At 46.0% G+C, this 23,942-nt stretch overlaps 1 long non-coding RNA gene across 1 annotated transcript in view; it reads right to left on the bottom strand.

Annotated features, from left to right (window-relative positions):
* Positions 1-307: 307 nt before the first annotated feature.
* The window catches only part of LOC138582316 (uncharacterized), a 41,510-nt gene continuing 17,875 nt past the window's right edge, over positions 308-23,942 (bottom strand). Inside the window, exon 2 of the long non-coding RNA XR_011305004.1 lies at positions 308-6,633. This is a non-coding gene — a long non-coding RNA (uncharacterized lncRNA). The remainder of the gene's footprint in view (positions 6,634-23,942) is intronic.

Here is a 23,942-nt window from a genome sequence, read left to right as displayed (position 1 = left end):
CCCCACCCCTCACAGGCGGTTGCTGAGGTTTGTCTGCGCAGGACATACTTGGGAGCTTCCAGTATGCCCTTCGGTCTGTATTCAGCCCCAGGGTGCTTGACGAAGCTTCTGAAGCCAGTAGCGGCCAAGCTCACCAAACAGGGCACAAGAATGATAATTTTTGTGGGACAGCGCAACAAGGAGGTGCATGTGGTGAATTTACAACACCCCCAGACATTTTTAGTGAGCATGTGGGGTAACAAACAGGTATTTTGAGATGTACTTCTTGTCTTTATTGGTATTTGTGTTTTCAATTCTGTATCACATATATTAACCAAAACAGTTTTTCTAGTGTTTATTAACTTTCTTCACAGCGCTGGTGTTAGTGCACATTATTACCAAGCCAGAAGAAAAAAAACTTCATTTGGCCCTGGGCTTGAACATGTTATCCATAGTGTGAGAACAAAATCATCCCCGTACCCTCGGCAGCAACAACCTAACAGAGCTGTCCTGCAGGTGAAAAAGAGCTGTGCAGATGTGGCTGACAAGTGATCTGCCCACATTCATGACTATATGAGGAAATGTTGCCTCTGGATCTTAGAAGAGAATGCAGCTTCCAAGCCATTGAACTTTTCAAAATTGCAGTTTGGGCAGACTGGGAGCCCACTGGCAGCATAGGACACCATCATTCACATAGCCCCCAGGCCACCACAAAACACCTCTGCGTTCAGAAGGACTGCCACAAAAGACTTCAATACTATGAGAAACCTGAAGGTATCTCACACGCTAGTTCCCGGGGATCTGTCATGCAGGTGGCCACGACAAGGCCATCGCTATTGGATCCAGTTCCTGGGGGCGGACCAGTGCAGGAGTATCACATGGATGGGGGTGCTCGGGGAGTGAAAGTGGGACACTGAAGGTTGAGATGTGGTATACCCTTCCTTGTGACACCTTTTCCCAATCCGGCCTAGTAGGATACGTAGAAACTCTAACCCCGACCCCTTTTTGTACACAAACACTTTCTCACAGCAGTGAACAACAACGCCCTAAAACACAAACCGTTTACCTGACATCTCCCAACACAAGGGTCAGGCAATTACTGACAACTACACACACCTGACTACCCTCTCCCTTCCCCATGGGGATAAATGGCAGAGCATAAGACCACACTCTGAACAAGGCCAAACGCATCGTGGTACCGTCCTTGACTCCCGAAGCAAAGGAACCGCCAACGAGTTCAGCACAGCCGGTGAGTCGGAGGAAGCCAATAGTCACCCGAAATGTGTTGAGCTCAAGGTTGCAGTGGCAACAGTAAGAAGATAATTATACAAGGTCTTTTGTGAACATATTGGTACCAGGGATAGAGGGGTCCGGCGCCAAGTGGGCACCCAGTCGAAGGTCTCTGACTGGTACCCCTCTTTGAACAAAGAGACTGTATTGAATATTGGGAAGAAAGAAAACTACAAGTACCAAGAGGCCATAGGGAAGGCCGGTATAGAGAGTTAAGGTGGTCATACAAGGGTCGAGCCAAATCCCTTGTACAATCGAAAGTCCTTAACCCATTACCAAAGTTTTGACATTGTGAAACAGGCATTTGCACCCGACTCAGGGAAACGCTGTGCGAACTGTGAATGTGTGAATCCTGACTGGGGGGCTAATAGAAAGCCTGACTGAGGGCTTAATAGAAAGCCTGACTGGGGGCTGGAAAACCAAGGGAAGTGAATCCTGCAGAGTGTTAAAGCACCTATTAACATTGTGATGACAAGTGTGAACCCGACTGAGGGAGGCTTACAAGAGCGAAGTATCGGAGCCCTACTGAGTGGGATCCAAAGGTGACAGGTAGTCATCTCACTTAAAGATTACTTGAATGAACCTTTGTTTTGTTGTTTTGGCATATCAGGCCCTCTGAAGCACAGAAGGCCCTGATACTGAGAAAAGAAACTGTAACCTTGTGCCAGAGAAGCCCAGGAGTGTGCTGTGCTCGAGAGTCCCAGCTTGTCCTGTGCTAAAAACATGGGGAAGGGAGACCCCGGCTATACCATCCAGACTTATCATTTTGTGAACACTTCCTTATTTTCTTGTGAACATTATCTCACACTCTTTTGTAATATAGCGATAAAGTTTGGCAATAGTTTTTTTTTTAGTATAGGCCCTTTTTATTTGACTATACTTCACTAGGACTGTATTATTATTATTTGATGGTCTTAGCTTGCTCTGATCTCAGATTTAGGTTTAGATTAGGCATTTATCTCACTCACTTTACAGTTTAATAAACACATGTGAACTGTGATCACTTTTGTCTGTCTTACTTTGATGCCATGCCTTCCTTTACAATACCCACCGTCAACATTGCTTTGTCACTAGGCAATACATTAATGTTTTCTTTCCAATACTTATCTCTGAAGCAGCATACAAAGGTTTTGTGCATAGGCTATGGATACAAATATAAATGATATAGTTTGTTTTCTATACTGCTGTTTACCATGCTTTACACCACTGGTGTTGGTAAAATTCTGTACTAAACCAGAAGAAAAACAATTGTTACTGAGCTTGAATAATTCATCGACAGTGTGAGCACAGACACTCCCTGGCACCCCAGCATCATGCACATGACACAATAAGCGAGTTGTCACATGTGAGCATGAGCTGTGTAGACTGCAAGCCTGAAAGGGAAGTGGTGATGATGCGTCTCTGTATTTCAGCCTTCAACTCTTACAATTGAAATGGGCCCCACACATTAGGGGCCCCTCTATGACATGGCCATATACAATTGTAAGTGGTCGTTTAGTTTTTGACCACTGGCTGATTTTCTTTGCTATGTCATACAGGGAAGACTAAGCCTGTTTGGTAATACTCTACAGCTATTAACCACCTCTCTCCATTGCTTTATCTAGATCAGATTCCTGCCACAGAATGTAGTTCTAAGGTGGAGCTGGTGGCATGCACATATTCTCTAAGGAGGCCTGAGTGTTCACAAACAAATGACTGTCACTTTAATCATGCATTTGCTGTCCAAAAACAGGGCTGTCCAGAAGGTAGCCAATAATGATAATAATAATAATTATAATATTATTTATAATGCGCAACCAAATTGGCCTGGGGCATACAGGCGCAGAACACCATAATCAGACACCTTTTACCCTGCTTTCAGCTCTTTGGGGTGAAACAGTGAGTAAAGTCAATTTGTAAAATCGTGAATGCCATGACCTAAAACACGCCTGGTTTACACCCATCCTGGAAAAAACAGGGTTGGCAGTGGATAGCCTGCTGAATTACAGACCCATAACAAATACTCTTTTTTTGCTAAAGGATTTAGATCGGGTCGCCTATAGCCAGATCTCGCAGCATCTGAACCAGCTCCCTATATTGAACTGCTACCAGTCAGGGTTCATACATGGGTTCGGTATTGAGACCTCCCTATTGGAGCTGAAGTCCAGACTTCTTGGATGTATGGACAAAGGGATAACTTCCCTTCTAGTTTCCCTGGACCTGTTGGCCGCGTTTGACTTGGTCGACCATTCCATCCTGGTGGCCAGAATGGCAGAGGTGGCTAACTTCTCCTCTTCCGCGGTGCTATGGATTAGCTCTTTCTTGGAAAATAGGCAAAGCAGGGTTTGTCTTGAGAAGGCGGAGGTTGTACCCATCTCTGTGCTTATCGGGGTGCCGCAGGGGACAAGCACTTCCCCCTGCCTCTATAACATCTTCTTGGCCCCATTCTTCACCTTGCTGAAGCAGGAAGGGGTCATGTTCTCAAATTATGCAGACGACACCCAGTGTGTCATCCCATTAACAGGCGTGCACTCACAGGACGAACAGGAGCTCAACAGAATTTTTACCCTGATTGAGAACTGGATGATGTGCAATAACCTTGCCTTGAACAGAGGGAAAACTGAGCTGATAATTGTGGGAAATTCTGTGACCTTAGCCAAGTTGGTTCTTGCCTACAATTCCTTCATGTTAGGGGAGGTGAAAATTATCCCTCAATCGAAATAAAACATCCTGGGTGTGGTTTTGGACCAGGTGTTGATCATGAAGGCTCATGTGGGCAACACGGTCTCAGTGGCTGTCTATTATGTGAAATTATTGTCGCATCTTAGACCATTTATTTCCCAGGAAAATGCAGAATCCGTAGCCAGGGCTATTATCGGGGCAAAGATCGACTACTGCAGCAGCTTTCTGGTCGGTCTTTGTAAGGCCGACTCCAACAGGCTACAAGTTGTACAGAAAGGAGCAGTTAGAGTGGTCATCGGCTTATCCCGCCACAATCATGTCTCGGACACCAGATACTCCTTGCACTGGCTCCCAGTGGAGGCACGAGCCAGGTTCAGATTACTGGTTATCACCTTCAAATGTAGACTTGGCCTAATGCCATCCTACGTGCAAGACCACATTATCGAGAAGGTTAATGTCAGGTCTCTAAGGTCCAGTAATCAAAATGACCTGTTCCTCCCACGATGTAGAACGAAGAAGGTTGAGAACGGAGCCTTCTTCATTGCTGCTCCCAAGTCGTGGAATTTACTACCACCGGCACTAAGAGATCAGAAGGTCAGACCTCACTGACGTCCTTCAAGAAAGTTCTGAAGACTTGGCTGTTCTACTGAATTATTCTCATGGACACAGATAATGGGCCTCATTACGAGTCCGGCGGTAACCGTGCCTGAAATTCCGGCAGGTTACCGCCTGACTCGTATTACCATTCCGCCTCCGTGAGTCCCAGAATTACCGGGGCATTACGACCCCTGTGACCCGGGAATTCCGGAGGCGGAATTCAGTAAATCCCCATTCCCATTGAGTCCAATCGGACTGAATGGGGAAGTGGAAACACCGGCACCATCTCGTGATGGTGCCGGTGTTTCCACGTCCGCCTGCAGGCGGGTGGTGTTAAACCCGCCAGGTCATACCTGGTGGGAATGACACCTCCGCCTGCAGAACTCGAGATCACCCGGTATGGAAACAACAGTGGCGGTGGATTTACCGCCACCGTTATTTCCATACCGGGTGTCTCATAATGAGGCCCAATGTCTCTTAGCTTGCCCAGCAGGTGACATATACTTCTCTGTTTTATGTTTTTGTTCACCTTTGTCCGTGCCCTTATGCACCAGGGTCCATGGCTGTGCATTACAAATAATTAAAGTAAAGTATATTTGGAGGTTGGATATTTGGGGATTGTGTGGAGATTTCCTGTGTGTTCATAGTTACCTCGCTCCATGTTCCTTAATACTGCTATACCTTTTCACCCACCCTTCCTTGCGTTCCACCATGGGACTTCTCGTGCTGCGCCTGCTTCTGTGTTCCCCTATGCACGCTGAGACATGTTCAAGGACGTTCCCATTCCCAATGTCACTGCCTACGTCACTCTTGATGTCATCACCTTACTTGCGCAATTCATACATGCAACCCCCCCCCCCCTTGGCAGTGTTGAACTTGGACTATTACAACATTCCCTCCTTCGATCGATCTATCAATCGACACATTTTGGGCCAGCAGCTCCGTGCTCTTTTCCTTTGGTATCCATATTTTTGTCTCCCTATGCAAACTCTCCCCTTGAGCCTCATACTCCTCCAGCAAGCACCCTATTATTAGACAGGCTTCTACACCAGCTGAACAGTCTACCCAAAAGATGTCATACTTGTAAATTTCCAGGGGTGGTATTGTGAACATTCCCGATGGACCATATTCAGCCATTTCTGTTTGCATTTGTGTGTGTCATACACAGGGTGCCATTTCCCTGGCCTGTCAACATTCAGGGGACTCACATATTTCCCCCTCCCCTACTCCCCTTATACATTTTTAATCCTAATTGGCATGCACAGGTGACGAGTACCAGAACGAGGGTTGGGACTGCTATCTTGAAAATGTTAGCCAACCACGTGGGGACCCAAGTGAAAAGACAGTCAAACCAGTTGTCAGATGTTGCTGTGCTCGTTTCTTTTTTCATGGTCTCATGGAGTGTGTGCAGCTCGCCGATAGCCTCAGACAATTTCCATTAGCTGCATTGTTTGCAGGCCCAAATGTGCAGCAGCTGCATCCGATCTTTTTGCACACTCTGCCCCCCATTGCTGTTAATAAATCCAAAATGTACCTGTTTTGGAGGGCAACTAATCTCACCACCCTTAGCTCCTCCCTCACAATGTTCAAGCCCTTTTCCGTTGAATTCGCCAGTCATAATACTTTGTAGCGGGTAATCTGCACCCATTTGGAATTCCCCACTGCCTGGACACTTGGAAGTAATAATGATGCAAAAAAAGTAGACGCCTTGCTGAACAGACGATATTCCGGTGGAATAGCAGCCAGTCTGTCTGATGATTTCTGGGACACGTAATTACTCTCCCTGCAAATTCTCTTCAAGTTCAAAGATCGGGCTGGCCTTGTGTGCACCCCACCGCTCAATGCTTTATTAGTGTGTACATCTTTATTCAATAGTGCAGCATTATCAGAAGACGGGATACGTTACGAGTGGGGCACTATAAGGGCCGGGCTGTGCATAGTCACTAGGAAGCAAAGGCCTCCCCAGTCTGGAGGAAGCTGGACATATGCCTGGTCCTGCATGCCCACCACGTATCCATAATAACTGCAGTCCCGCTCCTCACCAACAGCAATCTCATCACCTTGATGGAGTCGGTATTGGTCTCCAAATATATGAAGCTGTTCGATCTAAAACACAAAGAAAAGCATGTGAGTTCCCTTATGTGTAAAGGTTGCTTTTTCTCATCCATCGACATTAGAGCGTGAACATTCTTATTCCAAATTATGCGACAGTTGTCGTTCATTTTTCTCACTACATCTTCTTCAAATCCTACCAATCCCTCCACTCTACATTGCAGCATATTAATTTCCCATTCCCCATCATAGAAAACCGACCCCACAATATGCATCAATGGTCTGGTATGTGTGAGAAACCTGAAGGTGTCTCACCGGCTAGTCCGCGGGGATCTGTCATCCAAGTGGCCAGAATACGGCCATTGCTTTTGGATCCAGTTCCTGGGGGTGGACCATTGCGGGAGGGTCACCTGGATGAGGCGTCTTCGGGGAGTGGAAGTGGGACACTGGATGACGAGACGTGGTATCACCTTCCCTCTAACTCCTTTACCCCCATGCTACCAGGTAGGATACTTAGGGATTCACCCCCCCCCCCCTTTTTCTGACACAAACACTTTTACACAGACAACTCCCTGGGAGCGAAAACGGACTAACACCCAAGCCGTATACCTGACCTGTCCCAATACAATGGTCAGGCAGAGTCAGACAATTACTGATCATTACACACCTGACTTCGATCACCCCCCCCCCCCCACACAGATAAAATGTGGAGACGAAAGCACACTCTGAGCGAGGCAAAGCACACCAGGAAGCAGCAGTTCCAAGATGGCAGTTTAATGCAAGCCAGAAGATGGCAAGACAGAGGAGGATTGAAAGGAGGGAAGTTCCCTTGACCTTTTCACTGAAAAAACACATCTTTCATGAGCCTTCGAGAATAGGAAATGTAAGACCTGGAATTAAAGCTGAAGAATCCTGCTTTGTGTGTCGGAGGTACCCGGGGCTCTCCTGCATCGATAGTCAAGACGGGGAGAAGCGTCTGCCGCCGTGGTACTTGTAAAGAAATGCACTGGAGGGGGTGTTTGTACTCCTGCTCTCTATATGGCAGAAGAGAGGCACAGAGGACCCCAGCCAAGATTCTCTATTGTTGATAGCAATGGAAGAGCAATCAAGGCCTAGCTTCTCAGGAGGTGATGCGGGCTGATTCTTAAGTACAGTGTAGTCCCCCAAGTACCGACAAAGGAATGTCCACACACTGTATTAGTTAAAACACAGTCTTTATATAAATAAAGTTCATGTTTTATACTCTATCACGATAATACATTTTGTGCTCCGACAATTCTACAATGGTAAATATATACAGTTCTAGGTGGTACCACGATTACTCTGATTCCATTAAAATGCATCAACTGTAATCAGTTCAAATAGCATACGAATCAACACAGCAAAACAATATCAACCATAGATTTAGGAGGAAGACAGGTTAGTTAGACAATTGGCAGAATACTGGCCATGTTACCTAGACACAGTTGCGTGTGAGGATCCCCCCCCCAACCTGGGCAACCTGTAAATAAAGAGATATTGTACAAGCCCAGTCCATGTATTGTCTATCAGAGTGTTATCTTCGTCTATAGTTCTGCAACCCTAATGTACCTTGCACTGTAGAGTTCTTCGTCGGGGAATCGACGGGCCCTTCTTGAGTGCACTCCCTTTCAAGCGGGAGCCACAGGTCGGCGAACTTCCGAGATGAAGAAAGGGTGAACGTTGTCGTTAAGGCAGCAGCTTCGGTCCTTGCGGTGCTCATAGATGAGGGATTGAAAACGTCCTGCAACAGGGGAGGCACGCGGTGCACCTCAACGACGATGGTTCGTGCACGCAAAAAGTCAGTGAAGAACTTTGGCCCAGCAACATCGTCGAGTCGTCGGAGTCTGGCATCGGCGAACGGGACATGACCACGGCTGGCTTCAGTAGATTCGTCGGCATCTCTGAGGCCTTCGGGCGGCAGGAAACCCACCAGCGGATTCTCCTCGGTCGTCGACGGCCTTGACTTTCTACGGCAGGACGAAAGCGGTTGACGATGATAAACAAGGAAGTCCTTGGATCAAATGTTCTTGGGCAAACAGGAGCACAGCTGCTCCTGTCGGCGATGGCGGTCGTTGACGGTGGACAGCTGTCCGGTGCTTTTCTTCGTTCTCATCGGCGGTCCCCTTCTCCGGTCGGCAGCCTTTCGTAGGTCTGTCTACCAGGGAGCTTTGGCAAGATCAGCTGCTGCACGATGGTCCCTCATAGCTCGGGAAGAGGTTTCCTTACCAGGTCCTCTCTTGGATCAGTTCTAAAGTCACAGCAGCTTTCAGATTACACGGAAGGGACCAACGGTTCCCCTTCTTCTTCCGGCTCAGCTTCGAGAGTAAGCATCAAGTATCAACTTCAGCTTCTGAATGATTTCTAGCAGTGAGAGGCCCCCAGATAAACTAGTTAATCTCCTATTCGATCTTCTGGGTCACACTCAGGCAACCAATCACTTAAAAGGGCATTCAGGCAGTCAGTCAGCCAATCAGGCGCACAGTATATTCAGGCCATTCTTCTCCATCCAGACACTCACAACACAGAATGTGGATTCGGACAAGAACTCTGTCATTCAGCACTACCCACTGCATTCATACAAGTTTTGGGCAGTCATTGTGTCAACACCAGATACTAGACACCCATAACACAGAATGCGTATTCGTCACACACTCCATTCACCCAGGTCCCACACCAAGGACGTATCCACAACATACGGTCGTTGGGAAGGCTCCAGGCAGTCTGGTCCGCACTTCCCCCCACACTACCATGTATGGAACTTCCACCCAACAGCCAGTCAAGGGGAAGGGACAGCGTCAGGGCTTCCCGGGACTTTGGGAAAAGAAGGTGATAGAAAGCAAGAGGCCACAGGGGCCATCTTGTTTCCTATCAGGAATCCACTGATTCCAATGTCTGGGCCTGGGCATCCCAAAATGGAGGATGCTCAGGGCACCTGTCAATTCAGCACGGAGCTGCACCAGCCCGTACCCTGCTCTGTGGGCCACATATGGGTGCCCAAAAACATACACTAGGAGTACAGGGTCGTACACCCACCCATGGGTGCCATAAGGGTATCCCAAGGGTCTGTTCACCAAACCAAATACTGGAAGAGCCACACCGCCAGGAGTCCCACATGAACTCCTGTGCGGAAAACAAGTCAGAACATATGATAAAAAGCAATAAAGGACAAGGATTCAGAGGCCCTGTCCCTCTGATGCATTTCCAGCATCACAGTACTGTCCTTGGCTCCTACAACAAAGCAGCACCAGCGAAGTCAGCACAGCTGGTGAGTTGGGGAGACTGATACCAGACCGGGCTGTGTGGAAACCAAGGTTGCAAGCAGCAACATTGAATGAAGAAGATTATTAAAACAGCGGATGAGTGATTGAACTTTGGAGCTAAGATACGAAACCCTAGACAGAGTGGTCTGACATCATGTGGGTTCTCATTCAAAAAGTCTCTGTTAGGTATCCAACCGAAAGGGTGCGAAGTGAAAAGAAAGAGAATTTTGAAATCGAAGTGGTCCTGTAATGGGTCAGGCCAAACCCTGTGCACATTTGAAAGTCTTCGATACTTGATGTAAAATTGACATTGGTCCGAGCCCGGCTTTGGGAGACTAATTGTGTTGAATGGATTTGAGCCTGGCTGAGTGGGATCCGGGGTGAACCATGAGTCACCCGAAAAAGAATAACCTACAAACTTTGTTTGATAAAGTGAAAGGTGAAAGACAGGCTCGAGTCCGGCAGAGGGTAGCCTGTGCAGAACTTTGTGCTAAAAGGATCTGAGCCTGGCTGAGTGGGATCCGGGGTGAATGTGAATAGTGAATCACCCAATGTGAATACTTGTGAAAATCTAAGACAGGCTTGAACACCTGACATATTATTTTGAACACTTCTTTCTTTGTCATAAACATTATTCCCCCACACTATTTGTATTTAAAGGATTGGCAATAGTTTTTTTTTCGTATAGGCCCTTTTATTTTGACAAGAGACTACTAGGACTGCGTTATTATTGTTTGGTGGTCGTAGCTTGCTCCCATCTGTAGATTTAGGATTAGATAGGCGTTTATCATATCCTTTTTTGAAGTTCAATAAACACCCTTGAACTGTGGTCACTTGTGTCTTCCTTACATATGGCATCATTCAATATGTGCCCTGTGGCATTGAAGCACTGTGGGTTGTGAACAGTTGTTCCCCCCCACTCCACCCCTTCTGTCACATATTCTAATATGATGTGTTTTGTGGCCTCTTTGATCGCCATTTTCGTGAGTTGCATATAATAGTCGGCATATACTTCCTCCCCCTCATCTTTCCATTGGACAGTAACAGAGTGTCCATGAAACAAACCCCTTGTTTTACATAACACCAAATGCATCAAACACCACCCCTCTTTAACTAACGTTTCCATGGAGAAAGAGCTTGGGCATCCCTGTAACATGACGAATGAGAGTGCATACGTAACTTGTGTCATTGGCCCTCTATCACCCCACCTATTTCATATAGTAATACCATACGTTACCAGACACAGTGGCATGACTGCCCATAATGCCATCTTTAAACAACTCAGAATTGAACACATCTCGTTTACTGCATAATCCTTCATTATTGCTCCTACCGGGGGCCAAACTGACCCCTTTCTACAAAAAACAAATAACCAAAAAACAAATACACTACACTATAACAACCTAGCTTATACAGTCTCTTTCCATCTCTTGCTGACTATGGAAAAGAAGAGAAGAATGTCAATGTCATCTGGTGTATACTTCCCATCAGTCGGCCCCCCTCTATTCTCCTGGGAGGGGAGTGCCGGCCTTGCCCCGATGGACATCTGTAAGTTGGATCTATGAAACCCCTCAGCCACCTTTAGTGCGGGTGGGGTGCAGTACGTCGCAGTGAAGGATCCGGTAAATTGCAGCTCTTTCCATGTCCATGTGAAGTTGTGGACGAACACATTATTGCCCTGGGTAAAGGGGAGTTGTGCTGTAAAACTATGTCTTGTGCTGAGGGAGTGTCTGTGCTTGAGGTCTGATTGTCAGGCCTACCTTGATGTGGTTGAATCTGGTGCAAAATGTAGGTGTGAGACTGTGTGAGCTTACTCAAATACACTTTGAATTAATCTCCAAGTCGTTTGGCAGTGCTGTTAACATCCAAAATTGTACATGCCGGAGTGAGAGCCGCATGCATTGTACTACCAGTGAGAATTTTGTGTGGAGTCAAATAATGATCTGCGCCAGGAAAATTGCATAGTGCAAACAAAGCGAGAGGCAGGCAACAGAGGCAAGTTTTGCCAAGTGTCTGACAGCTTGGCAGTGCACTCTAAGCGCTTTGAAACACATTGTGTATAGGCGCTATATAAATAAACTATCATATCATAAGCAAGCCATTGAGGCGCTCAACAAGCCGGTTGGCTTGCAGATGGTATGCAGAGCACAATATGTGCTTAATGTCAAGTAAGGATGTTACTTCCTTAAAAAGACTGTTGGCTAAGTGTTGTCCGTTGTCAGACCTCAACACATCACATACCCCCACATTGGGAATACTTCACATACCAAAAACTTTTCTGCATATTTTGCATCATTATGAGCACATGCAAACGTGAAAAAGGACATGGTACAACAAGCATGTATTTATAAGAGCTACATGGGTAATGCAGCTGGTCCAGGGCTGTTTTAACCAACCCCTGGAGCATTACCAGTTTCCCTGTACAGTTCTGTCTCCACACCAGATCTGAGTGACAGTGAGCAACCCCACTTTTTACATAATTCCTGTTCTGGTTGGGTATGTTAAATGGCTCTGCAAGTGTAGGGTGCTGCTTTTGCAACAAAGTCATCAAAGGCACCTGATCTTTTTTCGCGGGCATCAATAGTGTGGTGTGTAGTGGCAAATATGCTTCCTTTATTGCTGCTGATTCAGCCCTGTCATTCCCTCGTGAAATTAAATCTGTGCCGTTGGTATGGACGGAACATTTTATGGTTGCAAATTCTGCTGGGAGGTGCAGTACATCTATTAATCAGGACAGTAACTCTGCATGTTGTACAGGCGAACCCCCTCCTATTCAATCTGGCCGATCCAGAGTACTGTGGTGGAGGTGACGTAGGCGGAATCTGAAAATATGTTGACAGCATGCCCTTCTGACATTTTTATGGCTGTGAACCCAGCCGCCTGTGCTGAATAATGTAGTGGTAGCCTCATCTGAGCCCACACCTTAAATTCTCCTTCATGATAACAAACAACCGCCACACCTGTATGTCAACAACCCATGCTCAAATCTGTCGTTGATGATCCATCAATGAAGACCATCTCTCCTCCTTCAATGGGCTCTTCATGTACCGTAGGTTTGCCCCCCCCCCCCCAACTTGTCCATCTACGAGGCACAATCTTGCACATACTCACCTACCTCCGCCGGCTGTGCTATGAACTCACTAACTCAATTGTTGGATTGGATAGTATCACCTCATACCCTGATGCTCTCTAGGTTGTTGATGTGGATTTTGATTTTTCTAGTATTGCAAAAAGTGAATGATCCACCTAGAGCGTTACAGCGCAGCCCATAATTGTTGTTGCTGATTTCTCAATGGAAAATGCTGCTGCTGCAAGCACCTGTTCGCATGGAAAGTAGCCTTGCATTGCTGGGTCTAAGAGTCCATTGTAATAGGCTAGGTGCTTGTGCCCTTGTGGCTTCTTTTGAGTGAGGTCAGTCGTCATCACTATGCCATCAGAATGTGAAAACAAAAAGAACATTTCTTCATAGTTTGGGGTCGCTAATGCTGGTGCATGTACTAACACTTCCTTACATTCGGCAAATGAGTCATTCATTTCAAATGCCCATTTCATGGGGCCTTTTTCCTTCTGTGCTTCTTTCAGTCCCTGACGGAGGGGCTTCGTAAATGTGGAATAGTCGAAGACCCAGGCCCTGCAATAATTGCACAGGCCTAAGAACTGCTGCATCTGATTAACCGTGCATGGCTGTATTATGCTGTGCATTGTTTCTGCCCTCTCTGGAGTAATTCTCCTGCATCTTCTGATATTTTCTGCCCTACGTACATTACTTCTTTTTGGCAGTACTGTAATTTCTCCTTGTCCACCTTGTACCCCATCTCTGCTAATAATGTCAGAAGTGTAACTGAATCTTTCCTGCACTGGTCCTGCATACCAGATGGCAGTGCTGAAAATTTAAAAGTTGCTTAGTTCCATCTGGATCACCCTGTTGAACACACTGGGTGACTCACAATTCCCTTGTGGTAATCAAGTGTGCTGGAAGCTGGCGCTGTGATACATGAACGCAGTAAGATACTGTGAATCTGGATGCAATTGTATGCAAAAGAACACATTCTTCAAATCAATAACTGTGAAGTAGAGATCCTCGGGTCCTCTCAGAGTCTTCCCCCACAGCCTGCATTTTTCCTTGAGCACAAATGGCTCTCGGGACCTGCAGGTTCTCCTTGTTAGTACACTTCGAACAGGTCTCAGCCCGCCTGCCCTGTGCCTCCAGGAGTGCTGCGGGAATACTCGGAGGGGTCAGAAATGTAAGGCAGACAACTTTGTAAAGTGTTTTTAACTTCTGCCATTTTATTAAATAAAACAGGTTAAATGAACATCTCACTATCCCTACCCTAAGAAGGATTTTGCTGCCTAAAGTATACAAAGTGAATACTCGACCCAATGGATCTCTAACCCTCACACCCTTCCTGCTCTTCTTCCGCTCCCTAATCTTCTCTCATATATCCGATTTCCATTGGTTCTTTCCTATTAGAGGGACAATGTCCTGCCATATGTCCAGCTTGACCACATGAGAAACATAAGACTTGGGGGGATTTTACAAGCCTTATCTCCTCTGATTTAGGTTCCCCTTTTCCTTACATCAAATGAATCCTTTTCTGTCCACCCAGGATTTCTTTACCTGTTAGTCTAGAAAAATGTCCCTGATTTTTGGGTTTCCTTACTGTCTGAGAAAAATTGAAAAATGTTGGTTCTTTCTTGACTCTGTAGTTTTTATGTAGACTTCTTACATGTTTATTAGCTTCTCAAAAATGTTGGGCAGTTTCAACGACCAAGGCTAAATTAGGTTTATTTAGTTTTTGTAGAAAAGGAGGAACTGAATTAATAAACGGTTCTATGGTCACATTTCTATCACATCTTCTAATGGCTTCTTCCCCAACCATAAGGATAACATATTTTGGATGCTAGCAGCCAGTTCTATGGGAGTTTCATCTGGATTCAACTCAATACTTCTAAGCTTATGTTTATAAAAATTCTCCATTTGGCCTACCTTCTTTAATTACCCCTCTTGGATCGCTGCAAAGGGAGTCGTACCTTCTGGATTCAATAGATGATATGCATTCTGGAGTTCTCCTTTTAAAAGAGTTACAAAGTAACAGGTATTTAACTCTGAGCTCCAACTCAATTGGTGGGCTAATCTTTCCAAATTTAGGAAACAATTGCCTAGGTTTCCCATTCCCTATACGGTTGTAATATTCCTTGTGCAATCACTGGTCTCTGAGAAGTGGCAGCTATTCTATCAAGTCCTTTTTGAAACCTAGCTTTAGCCTTTATCTGATGTTCTATTAACTTATTTAAGAGTGTGTTTAGGGTGGCCATAGAAGCTCCTCTGGATTGTGTTACCCCCTGTCAAATAAAATTCCCTTCTCGATATTCCTGACTGGTATCTGGCTCTGATCTGGTTTCTATTTCTATGGGCGTTCCAACTTCTACCTTTATCATCCCTGTCTCATTGTCACCTAAAGATTGTGGTGAGGCAAAGAAGGAAATGTCAGATTTGGGTATGAGGGTAGGATAAGCTTACTATAAGATTTTAATTTATAAACTGACACCTTTTTACTATTAGCTAATGGCCTCTGGTGAAGGACACGTTTTTGATGGTCAATGACAAAAGTGTGTTTGGTAATTATTCTTTGTTTTATTTGGAGGATGGTGTTTTGTGGTTTGACATGTAGAACAAATTCTTTGGCCTCTGTAGGTCGTATTATTAATTTCATAAGGAAATCCTATGATCTCAAATGGATTCCTAGTTTGTATCAATTTGTGTCATATGTGAGCGGTTAGAAATGTGAGGCAGACAACTTTGTAAAGTATTTTTAACTTCTGCCATTTTATTAAATATAACAGGTTAAATGAACGCCTCACTATCCCTTCCCTAATGAGGACTTCCCTGCCTAAAGTAACTAACAGGAATATCCCACCCAAAGGATCACTAACCCTCACACTAATACAACACTGTCAAAACGTTCTCTTTTTCTCACCTGTTTTTCCTTGCTAGAGGACTTCTTGGATGCGAGTTCCTTCTTTCTCGCAGTTCGAGACTTGTACAGGTTGGAATGCGGCTCTTCGGGTTCCAGCGTGGGTGACCGGCCGTCTAAGTTGGACGGCGTTCAGTATCCAGGAAAGGAGTCACGGATCCAGGAAGGAGGAGCACGAGCAACGCTCGTAGGAGTAGGTACACGGTACTGAAGGTAGGGTGGAATTCGGGAACAAGGTATTGACCGAATATAAGGTCAGACTTCAGCCGGGCAGAAGAGACCAAGACGTATTGTCTCTTTCACTCACACTTTCATAGTGTGCTCTTCTTTTCCAATGACATGGGACATTGTATTTTCAAGATGGTGCTCACGTGCACAAATTACTAACCCACATCCCATGTCACAAATATTACTCTTTAGTGAATGTCTATGTATGTGATTTTATGACATTATGGTTTGTTATGCAAAGTATCCCTTGAACCACTGCACAAAAAAAGTAAATAAACAGCTCACAATATAAAGCTAAATGAAAAATTAAAAATTTGTTCTATATACCATTTGAGTTATGTGTTTAGCACCAGCTAGCATGTTAGTTTGCTTAATGGTTGCCCAGAATGACATGTGCTCCCATTAGGGTCAACATAAATCGGTGTACTCCTAACTAGTTTCGTACACCCCTTAAACTCACAAAGCGGAGGACAACCCCCTTGTTACAACCATGATACTTGGGAGCCAGTTTATTTGGCCGCAGATGTCGAGGCAGAAGTTTTGAGGATAGCCAAACCTTATCTCCGATTGGATAGGAAGGGCTCAGTCTCCGCTTGGTATCAGCATAGCGTTTGACGTTCATCCTGGCCTTTTCCAGGTTTTGCTTTGCCTCTTTATGTAGGTTCACCAATGTTTCTATCCAGGAATCAACCGCAGGGACTGGGGTAAGATGTGGAAGGGCAGAAGGTAGAACCGAAGGATGAAATCCTTGACTGCAAAAGAATGGACTTGTTTTGATGGCTGAATGATCAGAATTGTTGTAGACGAATTCAGCTACAGGTATCAAAAGTGACCAGTCATCCTGGACCTTGGTTGCAAAACAGCGAAGATACTGTTCCAGGGTCTGATTTACTCGTTCTGTTATCCCATTGGTCTGAGGATGGTATCCCGAAGACAATGCACGCTGGATGGCTAATATTTGGCATAGTTGTTTCCAAAATTGAGATATGTACTGGGGTCCTCTGTCAGATATTATATTGGAAGGTAACCCATGGAGTCTAAATATGTGTTTTATGAATATTCCAGCCAGTTCAAGCGATGACTATTTGAACAAGGGTGTAAAGTGAGCCATGTGAGAAAACAGGTCGATAGTGACCATTATGGCTGTAGATCCTCTGGATGGGGGTAATTCCATGATGAAGTCAGTGGCAATGATTTCCCAGGGGCGAGTTGGTAACGCCGGTTGATGTAGAAGACCTGCAGGTTTCCTGTTGTCATGTTTGTACTGATTGCATACCGCACAAGTTTGGATGTAGGTTCTTACGCCAGTAATCATTCTTGGCCACCAGAATTGTCTCTGTATGAGGCAGAGGGTGGTAGTGATGCCTCGATTTCCCGAATGGAAGGTGTCATGACAGTGGTTCAGCATCTTGTCTCTCAGTGTTTGTGTGGGTATGGCCAGCCTTTTGTCTTTGAAAAGATAACCATCCTTTGCTGCTAAATTCCATTTATTATTCATGGAATAATCCTTCCAGAGGTCGGAAGAAGGTGTTCTTGCACGGATATCTTCCAGGAGAGAATTTGCTTGTGCCACAAACACTGTTTTAGGGAACATCTTCGGAAAAGACCGGGCTTCTATGTTCTCGTAGTCAGGACGCCTAGATAAGGCATCAGCAACTAAGTTGCTAGTTCCAGGAAAGTGATGTATTTGGAATTGGTATTGGGCAACAAAAAAGGCCCAACGGGCTTGTCGACTATTCCTGCATTCCAGGGATTGTAGAATTTGTGAGTTACGATGGTCCGTTCGTACTTGCACTGGATGTTTAGCACCCAAAAGTAGATGACGCCAGTCGTGAAGGCTTGTCAGATGGCCAATAACTCCTTCTCCAGGACGGAGTAATGACTTTCACTGGGAGTCAAGGTCCAAAATAGGTAGGCTATACGGTGTTCCATCTTGTCTTCGAATTCTTGCTTTAAGACCGATGCGATGGCATAGTCAGAGGCGTCTGTATCCACCCAGAAGGTCAGATCGATGTCGGGTTGAGCCAAAATAGGAGCTTGGGTGAATTTTAGTTTCAATTGTCCAAAGGCCTTTTCTTGAGCTGTGGACCAACTGAATGGTGTATCCTTCTTTAGAAGTGTCACTATGGAATGTACTATGTCAGAAAATGTGGGAATTAATTTTCTGTAGAAGTTTGCAAGTCCCAAAAATGATTGAATTTGTTTGACGGATGTGGGTGTCAGCCAGGAGAGTATGGAATCGACCTTGGCCGGATCCATTCCAATTCCTTTGGAACTTAGAACAAATCCAAGATAACGAACAGTCTGAGCATGAAAGAGACATTTTTCTGGTTTGGCCAGGAGTTTGTTTTCACATAAACGTTGTAAGACTGCCTTTCCATGATCTTTATGGATCCAGGGGTCCTTGGAGTAAATCAGGATATCATCCAAATATACGATGACAAAGAGGAAAAGCATGTCAGAAAAAACTCTATCCATGAATCGTTGAAAGACCGCAGGAGCGTTGGCGAGACCGAGGGGCATAACCAGATATTCAAAATGGCCAAAGGGAGTTCCGATGGCTGTCTTCCATTCATCACCTTCCTTTATTCGAATGAGATGGTAAGCACCCCTACGGTCGAGTTTAGTGAAGATAACAGCTCCACGTACTGCCTCCAGGATGTCAGAAATAAGGGGTAGCGGATAGTGGTCTTTTAGGGTACACTGATTGAGACCATGGTAGTCCAAACAAGGTCGAAGTTCCTTAGTGTCTTTCTTTGGAACGAAGAACAGAGAAGCACCAGCTGGAGAATTTGAAGGTCGGATGGTTCCATTTGCCAAATTGGTATCCAGGTATTCTTGTAGCGCCTTCTTCTCGGGTTCTGACAATATGAACATTCTTCTGAATGGAATTACGGCTGAGGCATCTGTATCAATGGCACAATCCTCATGTCTATGGGGTGGAAGAGCTTGAACAATGGCTGTTGTAAACACATCTGAATATGATTTGATAGGTCTCTGGGACTTGGACAATTTTGGACACACTTAAGGATGATTGCTTGTGGTTCTGCGAGCATACTGAAAGGGTTTGCATTGTGTCTTGAGACAAACAGTGATTCATACAAAATTCAGAACACAGAAATAGGGATCCAGCGGCCCAGTTGATGTAAGGATTGTGCCTCTGAAGCCAGGGCATTCCTAGAACCATGGGATAATGAGCGGCCTTTGTTATGTCAAATTTGACCTTTCTTGATGGTTGTTTATAGAGAGTTGCAGTTCCTTGGTTTGGTGAGTAATGGATCCAGAAGATAGTGGTCTGCCATTGATTCCTTCTACGGGTTGAACTACTGCCTTGGGTTCTCGAGGAATGTTGTGAGCGACAGCCCAGTCGTGATCTATGAAAATACCCATGGCACCGCAGTCCACTAAAGCAAGGATGGGGAAAGATTCTTTTTCAGTAGTTGTCAAGAATGTCTGGAGAATCACTAAGGTATTCAGTCCTGGAGAGTTCAAGGAAGGAATGGATGCGGAGCAGGCATCTTTCTCCCGAAGCTGTGCTGCGCTTAGGATCGGGAGCTGGCGTTTCCCGAATGTCGGGGTGGCGCAATTGGGCACTCTCTCACAAGGTGTTTATCAGAGGCACAGTACATGCAAAGGCCGGTATTGATCCTACAGAGCCTTTCTTGAGGAGAAATGGGGCCACGAAAGGCACCCAATTGATTAGGTTCAGGTTCTGGGGCACGTGGAGTAGAGCTTTCTTTAGGACTACAGTATTCCGCTGTTGCCCTAGGGGATGTTGTCTTAATCTTCCTTTTCTCTGCCTTTCTTTCCTGGATCCTGAAGTTATCTGTAAGGAAAGGTCCATAAGGGCCTGGAATGAACTCGTCCTTTACCTTAGCTAATTGCTTGAAGCGTGTCACATAAGTGAGCATATCTTGACTGCCTTGTTGAAATTCAAGAAGTCTTTCTTGTGTACTGTAGACACGTTCTGGTCGATCAAACATGGCCTTAAGGGCATCCACAAACCCATCGTAATTATCCAGGAGTGGGTCTTCTGAATTGACTAAGGGAGTCGCCCATGTTAAGGCATTGCCCGTGAGGTGAGATATCATAAATCCGACCTTCGCTCGTGGTGTGGAAAAATAGTAAGGCTTGAAGGTGAAGTGCAGTAGACAAGAATCAAGGAAGGAACGCAGGGACTTTGAAGATCCATCATATTTATCCACTACTCCTCCTACCAGGATGCTTTCCTTGACTGCGGAATCTCGGGACAGTACCAGTTGTTTTAATGCTGCGTTTTCTGCCTTGAGGTTCTGTACCTCTGTAGTTAATTCCTGCATACCTCTCATGAGGTCTTGGACTGCAGCTTCCATGTCAGTTTCAATGTCAGGCTTTTGGCATCTCAATCTGTCAAAACTTTCTCTTTTTCTCACCTGTTTTTCCTTGCTAGAGTACTTCTTGGATGCAAGTTCCTTCTTTCTCGCAGTTCGAGACTTGTACAGGGTGGAATGCGGCTCTTCGGGTTCCAGCGTGGGTGACCGGCCGTCTAAGCTGGACGGCGTTCAGTATCCAGGAAAGGAGTCACGGATCCAGGAAGGAGGAGCACGAGCAAAGCTCGTAGGAGTAGGTACACGGTACTGAAGGTAGGGCGGAATTCGGGAAGAAGGTAATTAGCTAAGGGACTGTAGGAAACTGAAAGAGGGTTCCAGGGAGGAGATAAGAAGGGTAGGAGTGTTGGAAACATGGACAGTAGACTCAAGCACATGTCTAGCAACTCCAAGCAGAAGCGTTGAGACGCGCTGAGCCGCAGGGGCGTGCCTGTTTTTTAGAAGGCAGGGTGTTGCGCGTCAAGGCTAGAGCACAGCGTTTCTGGGCCGTCGGCCATCTTGGAGGGAACACTGAGCTTACGCTGCGGTGCACCATGGACCACAAAGTCCAAAAAGGTCGAATTCGGTGGTTCATGACAGTACTCAAAACAAAAGATGTAATATGTCAACTTGATTCAACACATATATACAATATACAACCTGCTTGACAATATGATCAATGTCTCTTGTTGTGGACTGGGTGAACTTCCCTTCCGCAGGTCCAAACAAAAGTTTTCTCCACAGTTCAAAAGAAACACAAGGAGATCCGATGTACCACAAAGTTCAGTTGTTTCAATAAGGTATCTTGATAAAGTCATAAATTGTCACTCCTCCTGGAATAAGAACTTCCCAAAATGTCTTAACAACAAAGTCACAAGTTCTCCAAAGTGTCTTGGCAACAAAGTCATCAGCTCTCAATCCTCCTGGAATAAGAGCATTTCCACATCTTTGGCAACAACAGATAATTCGGTCAGAATGGCCTGCTTCAGGTTTGACAACCACAATTAGTTTGGTCTGAGTCTACAATTCGTCTCACAAATGTCATAAGTTAATGTATTGCTTTCCAATAGCACCACTCTTCACAAGGCATTAATTTGTTTTCAAAAATTGAGTTTGCTAATTAAACCTTTCTTGATTAGCAAACAAGCCCATTTAATTACTGATGTTTTACTAATATGTTTAACGTCAACAGGAGTTATTTATACTCAAGACATAAAATGAGCATCAATGCAGTATTTGTGTGTACCACTGAAGACATTAGTGAGATGAGTCAGGCCCTGCAAAATCTTTAAAAGTCCACTAGACCTGCAGGCCGAGTAACTCAGTTTACCTACTTGACATGAGAGAAATGCTCTGATTACTTACCAGTAATCTTCATCACTCCTAGTCCTACTCTTCCTCGTCACAGTACTTACTTCATGAGGCCCCTGCCTCCGACACAGGACCTTCTTCTATTTCTTTAAATTCCTATAACTCCTCCCCCACATCCACGTCACTCAGTTTCATATTACCAAGCCAGAGCATGGGACCTTCCCCGCAGGGAGGGTGAGGAGGGTCGTCAGTACTGTGACAAGGAAGAGTAGGACTAGGAGTAATGAAGATTACCGGTAAGTAATCAGAGCATTACCTCCACGTCCACTCTTCCTCGTCCCAGTACTTACTTCATGAGGTATACCAAAGCAGCAACGGGGAAAAGGTCCCAATGAGAAACAGAGCTAAAAACAGTGCAGCAAACACACCCACAATAACTCTTAATTCACATCCCCACAGATAAAACTCCAACCACAAAGGAACCAACCCCCCCGAGTGGGAGAAACTCAACCCATAGCGGTTGATGGAAATCCCTAGACCAGCCAAGGTGGCAGCCATACAAATCTCTTGCAGAGAAAAACCCTCCTTACATCGGCCCAGGAAGCCGCCAAACCCCTGGCGGACCGCCCCTGATTGTGCGCAGGCACAGGCAGGCCAAAAGCCATATAGGCACTGGGATCACAACCCGGAACCATCGGAAAATGAAAACCACAGATGCGTTTTGCCCAGCCCCAGCCGGACCACAAGCAATCAGAAGACTATCAGATTGGTGGGAAAAAGCAAACCTAGTCAAATACTCCAACACGTCCCGCCGGACATAATGTTAAGCCAAGCCACCTCCTCATGCATTCTCGGATCATAAAAGAAGTCAGGGAGAACCAGATCCTGAGAGGTATGAAAACCGAGATACAATTTAAGGGAGGAACTTCGGACCACACCTCAGCAGCACCGAGTCTGGCAGCAACCTCAGGAAAGGAGGGTGACATAAGAGAGCCCCAATCTCCCCAAGCCTACGGGCAGAAGCGAAGGCAATAAGAAAAGCAGATTTCAGTGTAAGATGTTTGATATCAATCTCGGAAAGGGGCTCAAAAGGAGGCCCTTGAAGGAACCGTAATACAAGAGGGAGATCCCAAGGGGGAAGCCCTTTATCAGAACACCTTCAGAGTGGAGGGTCTAAGAGCATCCATTATGTACTCAACTACAGGATCTGAGAACCCCCGAGATATCAACCTAGACTGAGCAATAGCCACACTGCCCATTGCATCCAGTGGAATTCCAACCGCAGATCCCCTTGAAGGGGACACGGCCACCTCGGAATCAGCCAAGGTCCCTAGGACCGAAGCTCCAACAGAGAGGGAAGCCAACTCCGGCGGGACCAGAACTGAGCTAACAACAACACAGTCACCCTGGACACTCTGATGCGCCAAACCACCCGGGGCAGAAGGGGAATAGGCGGAAAGGCATAAAGGAAAACCCCAAGGACACTGTACAGAGAGGGCGTCCATTCCCCAATCCCCCCAGCCTGAAACCGAGAGCAGAAGAGGGGAACTTCTGCTGAGGATGGGGATGCAAACAGGTCTAGAACCGGGAACCCTAATCTGACACAGGTCACTGCAAAGACCTGGGCCAACAGAACCAGTTCCGCCGAGGAGTGAAAACCGGCATCTGAGAAGATCCGCTTGAACATTGTCCACCCTTCTGATACGTGAGGCCACCAGAGACACCAGATGAGATTTCTCCCAGGTGCCTATCAGCGCTGCCAGAGCATTCAAGGAACAGCTGGAACCCCTTTTGCAGTTGACATATGCCAAGGCCGTCGTATTGTCCGATCAGATCAAAACCGCCGACCGTCCAGCAACTCCTTGTAGTACACCAGAGCTTGGACAATGGCACAACTCTTGCCAATTGGATGATCGCCGGCTCTCCCCAGATCTCATAACCCTTGAGCTGAGAGGACCCCCAATGTAGACCCTTTCTGCTGGCGTCGGTAGTAAGAGAGGCCACAGGAGGATGGACCATGCACACCTCAGCCTGTAGACCTGAAACCCCCCGCCACCACAGCGGGGAGACTCGCAGCGCTGGGGACACCGAAAACACAACTACGAAAGCCGAGACGTCGGAAACCAGTGGGAGAGAGTATAAGACACCAGGGGACATAACCGAAGACGGGCTCAAGGAACCGAAAAAACGCAAGACGCCACGTAACTTCAGCAACAGGCGAG

The sequence above is a fragment of the Ambystoma mexicanum genome, chromosome 3q (assembly GCF_040938575.1).
Source record: "Ambystoma mexicanum isolate Mex_15411 chromosome 3q, UKY_AmexF1_1, whole genome shotgun sequence".
Classification (NCBI taxonomy): domain Eukaryota; kingdom Metazoa; phylum Chordata; class Amphibia; order Caudata; family Ambystomatidae; genus Ambystoma; species Ambystoma mexicanum.
The sequence above is the reverse complement of the archived record's forward strand: the minus strand, read 5'-3'. Positions and strand labels throughout refer to the sequence as shown.